The 12,581-nt window shown below is 42.9% G+C and overlaps 1 protein-coding gene across 2 annotated transcripts in view; it reads right to left on the reverse strand.

The window, feature by feature from the left end:
- The window catches only part of M1AP (meiosis 1 associated protein), a 121,731-nt gene that overhangs the window by 41,618 nt on the left and 67,532 nt on the right, over positions 1 to 12,581 (reverse strand). The window lies entirely within an intron of this gene.

Genomic DNA, 12,581 nt, shown 5'->3' on the forward strand with positions numbered 1-12,581 from the left:
GTAGGCCAGAGGGGTGGTGCTGTGTAGCTTGCCAGCTCGGCTGTGCTGAGCTCCCCTTGGGTCAAACTGTACAAAGGTACCACTGATGGGCCGCGGAAGCTGAAGCTGGAGATGTGGCAGAACTGAGGTGATGCTCAGGAATGCTGCACCCCTGGGCTGCCACCTAGAAAGCCAGGAGAGGCTGAGAGGCTGGTAGCAGGCTGGGCTCCTGGCCTTAGCCTGCCCTCCAGCGGTTACAGGGAGCTCTGCCTCAAGGACTGATACTGAAGCTCAGCTCTTGTGCTCTGTGCAAAAGGAAACTCTGGGGGGAAAAAAAATCTCTCATTTATTGTCCAAAAATGGAGAATAACATGGTGTAAAAAGTAGAAACTCCTTCTGGTGGAGAATGCTGAAAACCCTTTTACATTCCCATTTGAATAGTTTGTATTGAAATTTGACTCACATGTTGTATACTTTTTAGTGTGTACAAGAGAAAATTGATGGTTTTTCTACTTTTGAAATTTACAAGATAAAGGGCATTTTGTTAGTTTGCCATAAGATTATATTTTGTATATGTTTTCATTTAAATAATAGAAAATCTATATTCAGAGTTATATTTTAATTTTATTTTAATGAAAAATTCCCTTTATTAGAAAAATTGCAAGTCATATTATTAATAAAGCAATAATGAATTCCCAAAACCAAAGTACCAAGTGCTCATTAGTTACAAGTGATCCTAACTGATCAAATGAGCACTGGGCACTTTGGTTTTGTTGAGATGGTTAACAACTACAAACTGAACCCATGCTGGTTCAATTCAATTGGATTTGATTCTAGTGAATTCTATTACGAATTTCATTTCCAGAAAACTGAGGACCTCTGAGCCTTTTGGGCTGAGTCAGACGGTCAAGCTTCAACTAGGGATCAGAGCACCTGGGCTTGAGAATCAAAGTTTTGTCTTTGCATCTGTCAGGGAAGAACCACAATATTCCTGAGTGGGCAAAGGAACAGTATCCATTTCACAGAAACATGACTTCTGTTTGACTAATAAGAAAATGCTTCCCTGCATTACATAGCTCTAAACAACAAATGCACCAATACCCATTACCCTCTTTCTAGGGTAGGACTGACTCTAATAGGGTCTTGCTCTTACAGGGAAATGCCTCTAATGTAGCCACTGAAGAGGAACTAAATGTAGAATAGCATTTCCTGGTTTTGGTGCCACAATGCTACAAGGAGGTGGGGCAATCAATATATGGGCTAGGAGGGATACACTGACACTCAACTGGTTTTCCAGAATTCAAGTATATAACACAGCTTCATCTCCAGAAACTGGGATGCTATATTTGCTGTTTCCAGAAAACATCCATGGATAAAACACCTTTCTAAAAGAAAAGACTTACTCTACATGTCATTCAGGCAAATGAGTTAAATGAGTCGGGGTAGGAACGATGCTGCGGTAGTTCTGGATGCGGTCTTCTCTCAAGGTCACATGCTCATTAGGATGGTTCTGAGTTATGACTGCTACTGAGCTCCAGGAATATTAGTGAAGCCCCAAGATCTGAGCATTCTGTTTCTATGTGGCAAACCACTGAAGGACAACTGTAACGAAGAGTTCGGAGCGGCTCAGGCTGTATAAAGAAGACAGCTGGAGAAAACTTACGGCAGATTTAAGTATTTAGAAATAGCACAGACAAGGTTTCCTGATGAGCATATTAATTCCTAACTTCTCCTCTCTACTTCCACCTCTTCCCAATTGGTTTCCATTGAGAGTGCCACCATCCTACCAGTTACCCAGGCTTGCAGAATTGGAGTCATTTTTAGATTCTTTCCTCTCTCTCATCCTCCACCTTCAGTTATTTGTCTTCTTGTTGATTCTCCTTCCACAATACGTGTCATATCCATCTCCTTTTCTCTGCTCACCCACACCACCCTAGTTGAGGCCGTTATCATGTCTCACCTGAGCTATTTCAACAGTCTCCTAATCAGCCTCCTTACTTCCAATCTCTTCTCTCTATAATTCATTTTCACACAACTGACAAAATAAGTCTCACATCACTCCCCTGATCAGTAACATTCACGGATTTCCTACTGCCTCTGGAACAAAACACAGACTTAGCCTGACATTTGAAGCCCTTCACAATTTAACTCTGGCTAACTTTCTAGACTTAATTCACATGGCAGCTCTTTACACATGCTATATTCTCGCCAAATGGACATAGTTGCCGATCTGCAATCTTGTAATGTCGTCTTCTCTCCCTGTGCCTTTGCCCAGGCTGGCCCCTATGGCTGTAATTTATTCCCTCAGCATCTCAGCCTCTTAGAATCCTCAGGTTCTGCTCCAGTTTGAATATCTGAGAGCACCTGGGGTACTTTCCAGTAGAATTTAAGCTCCATGAAGCCAGTCACTGTTGTTTCTTCAGCGCTTGCCTGCTACACAATAGTTGCTTACTAACTATTTGTGGAACTGAATCAGTACAATCATCTCTGGACATTGATTTTCAGCCAGTCCCTCTTAGACATTCCTGACCTCTGTGAGCCACCCTCTGTCATGGATATTTTCCTCTTTCTGGACTTTGAGATATACACACACACACTCTCTCTCTGTTCTTCTATCTATTTGACCACTCCTCAGTCTTTGCTGTGCCATCATCCATGTTATAACTAGTAACCATGGATGTGCCCCAGAGCTCTGACCCGAACTGTTTTTTCTCTTTATACTCTCGCTTGATGATGTCATTAGCTTCCTGAGTTTAGGTATCATTTCCTGGCTCTCTCCTGTCCTGCATCACCAAGTGTCCACTAGACATTTAGGACACTGGGCACTCATAGGTACCTCAAATTCAACACGACCAAAACCAAACCCATTATCTTTCCTTGACAATCCACTCCCCTCCTTGGAGCTTCCCTACTATTGTTGAGGGTACTATGATTCTTCCAGTGACTCATGTTGTCTCACATCTCTCACAGGTTGGGTTCTCTGATTCAAGGTACTCTGTGGGGTCACACTCCTAAAATACAGCTTATGAACCCGACTGGAGCAGTTATTTGTAATAGTCAGTCACAGGACACAATTAACTCAAATTTAAGGCACTCTTTCGTAACACCACCCTCTCAGCTACTCCCTCAACTCATACTAGAACTCCTAGGTTGGATTCTCAGACAGCAGTTGGTTCCCTGGGGTATAGGTATACCTCTGTGGGTTGGCATTTTTAACTCCATAGTTCATCATTCTGCCATTGTGCTTCCCATTTGCAATCAGCCAGTACACACAATTAGGTCTTAGCAAAGGCATTTACTAAGTAAGATAGCATAGTGAGAATAGTAGCCACAAAATAATTTCTCCCCAAAACTCTCCCTCACATACACATAGCATCAATCAATCAAGTATTTATTAAGTACTTACTATGTGCTGAGCACTGTACTAGGTGCTGGGGATACAAAGAATGAAAAAATCCCTACTCACAAGAAGCTTACATTCTAATGCAGGAGACAACAAGCACATAGAAAATATGCATGGCATAAATACAAAATTAATAAATACAAATGTAAGTAGTTCACTACAAAACATTTTAGAGGGAAGACACTAGCAGTTGGGAGGAACAGGAAAGGCCTCATGCCTGAGTTGTATCTTTACAGGAAGAGAGAGCTCTATAAAGTTGATATGAGGAAGAAGAAAACCCCAGGCTTTAGGGACAGCCAGTTCAAAGGCACGGAATGAGAGATGGAATGTCACGAATGAAAAAGTGAAGAAGGCTAGTTTATACAGAACTAAGAATGTGGGAGGGGAAATAACATCCAGTGAGTCTGGAAAGACAGCTTGGGGTCAAGGGCTTTAAAAGTTAAGCAGAATAGGTTATCTTAGATGCAATGGGAGGCCACTGGAGTTGGTTGTGCAGTGGAGTCACATGATCAGAGCTATGCTTAAAGAAAGTTACTTTGGTAGCAGAGCATAGGATAGACTGGAGTGCAGAGAGATTTGAGGCAGGAATATCAATTAGGAGGCTGTAGAAAGAATCTAAGTGAAAGCACTTATGGGAAGAGAGGTTCATACTTGCAGGATACACATATGGCCCTTGGGGAGACAGGCTGGGAAAACGGACAGCAAGTGCTCTTCTCTGCTGCTCGGGTTCCCACTCCTTGAAGGTGATTCCTCCCTTGAATGACTTTGGTTATTGTTCACTTGTGGTAGGACACTCTTTGTGGCCCCTTTTGGGGTTTTCTTAGCAAAGATCCTGGAGTAGTTTGCCATTTCCTTCTCCAGCTCATTTTACAGATGAGGAAACTGAGGCTAACAGGGTTATGTTGACTGGCCCAGGGTCACACAGCTAGTAAGTGTCGGAGGCCAGTTTGAACTCAGGAAGATGAGGCTTCCTGACTCCAGGCCCGGTGCTCTATGCATGGCACCATCCAGCAGTGACTGCTTTTTCTTATTTGTGTCTATCTGGAGCATGTGCCTTTCCTCCTTCAGTTGTATCTTAAACTCTTCTGAACTGAGAATACCTTGAGTTTCTAGATGGGGTGTCTCCCATCCTGTTGCTAGAAGTCATGGCAATTGGAAGAGGAGGAGACAGAAATCTTCCTCTTCTCCCCCTGAAGGAATCTCTTAAACAAAATATTTTTGAGCCTGCACTATTTTGAGCCTCATTGAGGAAACTGAGGTAGAGAAAGGTTAAGGGATCTGCTCAGGGTCACACAGCTAGTGTCTGAGCCTTGATTTGAACTCAGGTTTTCCTGACTCTGGGCCTAGCACTCTATTCATTTTTCCATCTAGATGCCCAACAATAGATGTTCACACATCACAAAGAGATTAGGGGATAGATGCATTTTTACAGTTAGTTTCTAACACCTTGTTAATACCCTATGATTACCTTTTGGGGGAGGCTAGTAAAAAATGAACTTTCCTGTAGATGGAAATGACCATGCTGCCCCAACTTGGTCATCCTTAGTATCCTCCCACCGAGGTTCTCCCTCAGTTCTTGAACCCTGACAGATGAGAATTAATATGTTGCCAGGAGCCAGGCCTCCACATCAGTCACTTCCAGGCTACACTGCTATGCATACTGTCCTCATTATTCTATCCCTACCTGTTTCCACCAAAGAATCTTCTCTTCTCTGCTTTAAGAGCTTACAGGACTTAGAGGTATTCTTGCCTTAACTCTTTTTTTTTAGGCAATTGGAGTTAAGGGACTTGCCCAGGGTCACACAGCTAGTAAGGGTAGTAAGTGTCAAGTGTCTGGTCTGAGACCAGATTCAAACTCGGGTCTTCCTGACTCCAGGGCTGGCGCTCTATTTGCTGCACCACCTCGCCGCCCTTCTTGCCTCAACTCCTGACTGGCTGCTGAGAGGACTTTAAAAGCCAAATATGGGCCTTTACCTTTTATCCTAGATGCAAAAGGAAGCCGCTGCTCTGGGGAGGGATGTGATCAAACCTGTGTTGCACATAGGCTGCTCTGTGGTATGACACTGTGTGAAGTTACTGCAAATACTGAGTTTGGAATGAACCAAGGATGATGAGGGAGGCTAAGAACAACCCAAATGGGGAGAGTGCTTAGGTTAATTGAGGGAAAAGGGGGATAACAGAGAGGTTCAGCCTTTCTTTTGCTTGGGATGGATGGGATGACAATTGACCTAGATGGACTATATCCCTGTGTCCTGAGAGAACTGGCAGATGTGACTACTGAGCCTCTATCACTGATATCTGAAATAGCATGGAAAATGAGAGAGAGAACACAAAATCAGAGAATGGCAAATGTCCTAATTTTCAAAAAAGGAAAGAGGAGAGTCTAGAAACTATAGGCCAAGGAGCTTGACTTTAATTCCCTAGAAAATTCTAGAAGAGACCATAAAAGAAAGAAGGAAGCAACGATTCTCAAATGCTTCATCGAAGCGGGTCACGCCAGATTAACCTCATTTCCTTTTTCAATGAATCACTAAACTAGTAGTAGATGAGGGGGATGCTGCGGATATAGCTTTTCTAGATTTTAGCTGAGCTTTTGGTAAATAATTTCCTAATCTTGTGGAGTAGGAGAGATAGGGATTAGACAATATATAATCAGAAGGATTCAGAATTGGTTGGATGGCCAGATTCACTGAGTGGTTATTAATGGTTCAATGTGAATGTGTTAACAAGTCTCCAGTGGAATGTCCCAGGAAGCTTCTTGGCATTTTGTTACTTAACATTTTTATCAAACACTTAGATAAAGGCACAGATGGCATGCTTTTCAAATATACATAGGACACCAAGCTGGTAGGGACAGGTTACACAGTAGAGGACAGTTAGGACTCAAAAGGATCTTGACAGGTGAGAGCCCTGAACTAAGATGATGCTTAATAGGGATAAACGTAAAGTCTAGCACTTGCATACAAAATCAACTCCACGAGCACAGGATGGGAGAGGCCTGGTGAGACAGCAGTTGTTCTGGAAAACATCTGGGATTTTAGTAGACTGCAAATTCAGTATGAGTCAGCTTTAAGACACAGTAGCCAAAAAAGTAAGTGTAAGCTTGGATTATAATAAGAACATCACAGCTTCCAGGCATAGGGAGGAGGTCATTTCACTGCACTCTGCCCTTATCAGATTTCATCCGGAGAACTATGTTCTGCTTCAGATGCCATGATGTAAGAGGACATTGATAAGCTCGAGAATGTCCAGAGATGGGCAGCCAGGACGGTGAAGGGCCTCATGTCCATGCCATGAGGACGAGTGAAGGAACAAGACCTGTTTAGACTGGAGAAGGGACGACTCAGGGGACACAAGAGCTCCAAACATTTAAGGAGCTGGCATGTGGAAGAGGGATTATGAATTGTTCCCTTCAGTGCCAGGGGCAGAACTCAGCACAGTGAGTAGAAGCTGCAAAGAAGCCACTTTAGGCTAGACGTGTGGAACAACTCCCTAACAACGAGGGCTGTGCACAAGTGGCACGGACTGCCTTCAGAGGGGGCTTCCCAGGTCTTTAGGCAGAGGCTGGACGGCCATGTGTCAGCTATGGAATAGCAGATTCCCTTCATGTGTGAGCTGGGTTAGACGGCCCGAGGGCCCTTCACAAATTCTGTGATCTGGGGCACTTGTCTAGATAAGAGGTTGTAAGAGCCTGAATTGGGGTGGGGGCTGTGCAGCTGGAGAGAAGCCACAGATGGGAGAGATGCTGTAGAAGTAATAAGACTTAGCATTTGGGTGGAAAATAGCCCAGTACCCTTGGGCTTAGTTTCACCCAGCTCAGCATGGCCACTGCAATCTGCCAAAGGTGGAGAGAGATGACTGTATGTGATGGGGGATTGGCCTTAACATAATGGCCCTCCAGTTCTGGAGGAAGAGCAAGAGACATCACAGACTGAGTTTCGGCCAAGTTTCAGCCAACAAGGGTCAGAGGAACCTGTTATTTAGAGGCAGAAAGGAACTTAGAGACCAGCTAGTCCAGATGAAATCAAAACTCTCTCCAACCCTTGTTGGAAATCATGGCTCATCCATACTTGGGCTATGTGTGACCCTTATTGCGGGATGTCAAAGAAGGTAGGACAGAGCTGGAGAAGGCCTGGAGAAGCGTATCTAGAGTGACCAACAGAACAGTGATGGAGGGGCGTGTGTGGACGTGTGTGGTAGTGGTATCATATTCGAGTATGTGGTGGTATGGAATGTGTATGGGGCAGCAAAAAGTCTGGGCAAACTGAAAAGATTATGTAAGACTGAGAGGGGATATGATGGAAGACTATAAAATCATGGAGGAGATGGTGAGAAGAGGGAATTCCCCTGAAAAATGAAGTCAGCTTTTAGGACTAATAAAAGGAAGTGTTACTTTGCACAGCAGGTAGGAAGTAGGTCTTGTGGGAAAAGAGCTGAGGTTTTGTAGAGGCCTGCAAAGTCAACAGTGTGAAATAACAGCTGAAAAAGTTAGTGGGGGCTTAGGGCTCCTCTGAGAGGCACAGAATGCAGAGAGAGAAAGGATCATAGGGGATCTCAAAGGCCATCTACTCCAACCCCCTCATTTTAGTTTCAGAAAGGTTAAGGGACTTGTCCAAAGTCACATAGGTAGTAAGGTCAGAGGCAGAATTTGAACCCAGGTCCTCTGACCTCAGAGCCAGGGCTCTTTTCATAGTCTCACTGCCCTCTGCCCTGGTCAAACCAGATCTAAGTGAGTATGTTTAATCTTGGGAGACACACTTGAGAAAGCACAGTGACAAGCTGAATTGTGTCCAGAGGAGGGTAACTAGGATGGTGAGAGGAACAGAGATCATGCCATATGAAGATGGGAAACTTGGGATACTTAGCTTGGAGAAGGGAAGACCTGGGGGCTTAGGAGAGCTACCTTAAAGTATCTGGAAGGCTTTTCTGTGGAAGAGATTTTAGACTAGTTCTGTTGTGCAAAAATGGAAGAACTAAAGACAACTGGATCTGGATTGTGTGTGTGTGTGTCAGGGGGGATTGCAGAGGCAGGCCTCACCTTTCCTGAGAGCTATCCAAGAATGGAATGGCCTGCTTTGGGATACTGGGGTCTTCCTTCCCTGGAGGCCTTTAAGGGGCAGCTACATGCCTACTTTTGAGTGAATGTTGCTTCAAGGAACATTGAGGTGAGAGGGATCCTGGAGAACATATACTCCAGCTCCCCATTTTTACAGATGAGGAAGCTGAAGCCGACAGAGAGGTACCAAGCAGCTGAGTTGGTGCTGTCAAAGGGTTTCTGTCTAAGTACCATTTGGACAATATGATCTTGAAGGTGCTTTCCAGTTCTGAGCTTCTGTGATTTTGTCTTTCTAGGGTAAACACTGAGAATTTGTTATCTTCACAGAATATGTGCAGGCTGAAAATAAAAGCCTGGGCTCACCCTAATCTTCAGGGCTTCAGTTATGTTGATTTTCTGGTCAAAGTATCAGTCCAGAGGTTCCTTTTTGCTTCAGTCTCGTTCTAACACATTTGGGTCAATTTCGAGCCTTACAAGTCCAGCCAATTGAACATAATTGAATCTTTTAAGACCCATAGGATCTTGAAGGGTCTTAGATCACTGAATCAGGAATAGAGAGAGGTAAGAAACTGTGTCCTGCAACCAGGACATACCCTGGAGCAGGGGTTCTTAACCCTTTTTGTGCCATGTCCTGGTGAAGCCTCAGGACCCTTCTAAGAATGGGTTTTGTTTTGTTTTGTTTTGTTTTTGGTGAGGAAATTGGGGTTAAGTGACTTGCCCTGAGTCACACAGCTATTGAGTGTTACGTGTCTGAGATCAAATTTGAACTCAGGTCCTCCTGACTCCAAGGCCAGTGCTCTATCCATTGCGCCATCTAGCTGCCCCATAAGAACATTTTTAAATGAATAAAATAACACAAAGGATTACTAAGGAAACAAATCAGATTGAAATACAATTATCGAAATATTACACAAGTTCATGAACCTTAGTTTACAAACTCCTGCCTCAAGGCTCTTTTTAGAATAGATCTCTGATATCAGCTTTTTTCCTCCATTATTTATTTTGTTTTTTTCTCCTAAAAGTAGAGTTTAAAAGAAGTTTAGGTAATTGAGGGCTTTGGTTATTTGAAGCTAACATAAATACACCTCAGAAGGATTAGTATAAATTTTCAGATGATGGCTGCATGAGAAATTATTAAGGAAAGTTGGGGACCTGTCCTGACATCCCTAAATCCAAGAATTAGCATCACTCAGACTTAAAAGGGACTTCAGAGGACAAGCTCTAAATTTCGCACCTTAAGCAGCTGTGACATCTTTGACAAGCAGGCCCGAAGACCTATCTTTGGGCTGTGCTGTGTGTTACAGGCACATCCTAATGTCTCCCCAAAAAAGCTGCTTTGAGGTTTAACTTAATCACATGCACACTTAGCTTGACAGCATGGATTATTGCATTATGCAGCAAGTGCTGTATTGTGTAATACAGAACATATGTATAGGCTTGAAGCCTATGTCTGCTCACTGCATGCATCTAAATAGCTAGAGGGTGCAATGGATAGCCCCCTGGGCCTAGGATAGGGAAGACCTGAGTTTGAATGTAGCCTTAGACACTTACTTAGCTTTGCAATCCTGAGCAAGCCACTTAAACTATCTGCCTCAGTTTCCTTATTTGTAAAATGGAACAACAGTAAAATTGCACCTACATCTCAGGGTTGTCAGGAGGAACAAATGAGATAATATTTATAAGGCACCTAACACAGTGCCTTGGACACAGCAGGCACTTAATAAACATGTCTTCCCTTCTGTCCCCTCATCTCTACTACTGTGGCATTGCAGTACAATGGCCCTCTGCTTCCTCTATGATTACTCCTCTAGACAATTATCTGACGTATTTAAGTGGCCAGTTGTCAGGCGCATCCAGGATGGTGTCAAAGTCAAATAGAAATGGGGACACTAAACCATACATAAGAATCCCTGCTGTCAGCATCGTGACTTAGAAAACTATATAGTAACACTATCTATGTTTTATTGTATTTTTATTTATTTTGTTAACTACTTCCCAAATGACATTTCAGTCTGGTTTGGGCCACATGTGAGAGTGTTGTGGGCCCATGTTTGACATCTCTGGTGGAGGGGAATTTGGGGACTCTTTGTCTCAGGTTGGCAACTCGATTAGTATAACAAATCCCCAACTTTATATTTCAATTCAAATTGTAGAGCCCCCTTTCAATTTGAATATTTTTATCAGTTAAGAAAAGTAGTAAACAAACTGAATTATGAGGAATGTACTTACAATAGTTTAAACTGTCTCTGGCTACTAGGTTAAGAACTTAATGAAGATGGTTTCAGTTCCTATAATAAAATAACCAACAGAAACAGACCTTGGTTGAGGTCAATGTAGTTTCTATTCAAAGTTACCAAACATCAAACAAAATCTGATGGCCCATCTGTGATGGGTCCAAATAGATTAGAATGCCAAAAGGTTGAGGTTATTTATCAAGAGCACCCTCCTCTCCCTTCCTCATCTCACATCCTTCCGATATTGTTCTCAACTACGTCCTTCATGCCAGCCTCTGGGGATGAAGAGGCCCATCTACTTACCAAGGCAAGCTCTTCTACATGTATTATCCTTGATCCCATCCCCTCCTATTTTTCTCCCAGCAGATTGCTTCCATTATTATCCCCAGTCTTTCTCTAATTTCCAATCTCTATCCAACTGGTTCTTATTCTGCTACCTACAAAGACATTCAAGTCTCCCTTAGCCTTAAAAAATCCTCAATAGATACTATGATGCCCTCCAGGCACTACCCTACATCTCACCTCCTCTTCTAAGCTAAACTTCTTGGAAAAAGCCACTTAGAACTTCTTTTCTCTCCATTCACACAGCTACCATCCAAGCCTGGCCATTGATTTCCTCTCACTTGGACTATTACAACAGCTTTCAGATTTGACTCCCTGCCCTAAGTCTCTTCCCATGCCAATCCATTCTTCACATTGCACCAAAGTGATTCTCCTAAAGCATAGGTCTGACAATGTCACCCTCCTACTGATTAACTTGAATGGCTCTTTATTACCTTGAGGATCAAATGTAACATCCTAGGTCTGGCATTTAAAATTCTTCATAACATGGCCCATTCTTCTCTAACACCTGACTCCCCTCCCTGCCCTCTACAATCCTGGCAGAGTGGCTTACTTACAGCTCCTCAAACATGACAGTCCATTTCTCATAATTTCTCAGCGTTTGTACTGGCTGTCTCCCATGCCTGGAATGCCTTCCCTCTTAACCACTAACTTTTGGCTTCCTTGGCTCCTTTTGAGACTCAGCTCAAGAAAAATGCCAATCACCTCCAGATGGAGACCTGATGGACTTGGAGTGCCCCTGAAGCATTTTTTTTCTTTCTTTTTTTTTCTTCTTCAGAACATGGCTAATGAAATTTGTTTTGCGTGACTCATATTTGTAATGTGTTTTGTATTTCTTGCTTTCTCCATCAGTGGGGGATAGGTTAGAGGAGGGAGAGAATCTGGAACTCAAGGCCTTGGTGCTTTGGAATGATGCAATGATACTTTGATCTCTGTGATGGCAGCAGGGAAGAGGGAAGTATCAAAAGAAGGCTGACCACTGAGCCAGAAGAATTGACCTTAAGAATGGTGAGAGGGAGAAAGGGAAGGAAGCGAGAACTTACTAAACACTTATTTAAAACTTATTAAACATATTAGGAACTGTGTTAAATTCTTTTTTTTTAATTTTAATTTTTTATTTTTAAATTCATTTATTTGTTTTTGGTTTCAAATTCTCTCCTTCCCTCCAGGCCCTCCCCTACCCTTTGAGAAGGTAAACAATACGATATCCATTATACACCTGAAGTCAGGCAAAATTATTTCCATATTAGTCATGCTGCTAAAAAAAAAAGCAAAAATAGGTGAAAAAATATGCTTAATCTTCATCAGTTCTCTGGAGATAAGCACTAATTTTTTTTGAGGCAATCCAGAGTAAGTGACTTGCCCAAGGTCACACAGCTATTAAGTGTCTGAGGCCAGATTTGAACTCAGATCTTCCTGGCTCCAGGGCTGGTGCTCTATTCACTGTGCCTCCTAGCTGCCCTGTTGGATAATATTTTTGGTCATGAGTCCTTTAGAATTGTCATGGATCATTGTCTTGATCAGAGTAGCTAAGTCTTTCACAAAATTCATTATCATTACAATATTG

Source organism: Vombatus ursinus, unplaced genomic scaffold (assembly GCF_900497805.2).
Source record: "Vombatus ursinus unplaced genomic scaffold, bare-nosed wombat genome assembly UNPS02014818.1, whole genome shotgun sequence".
NCBI lineage: Eukaryota > Metazoa > Chordata > Mammalia > Diprotodontia > Vombatidae > Vombatus > Vombatus ursinus.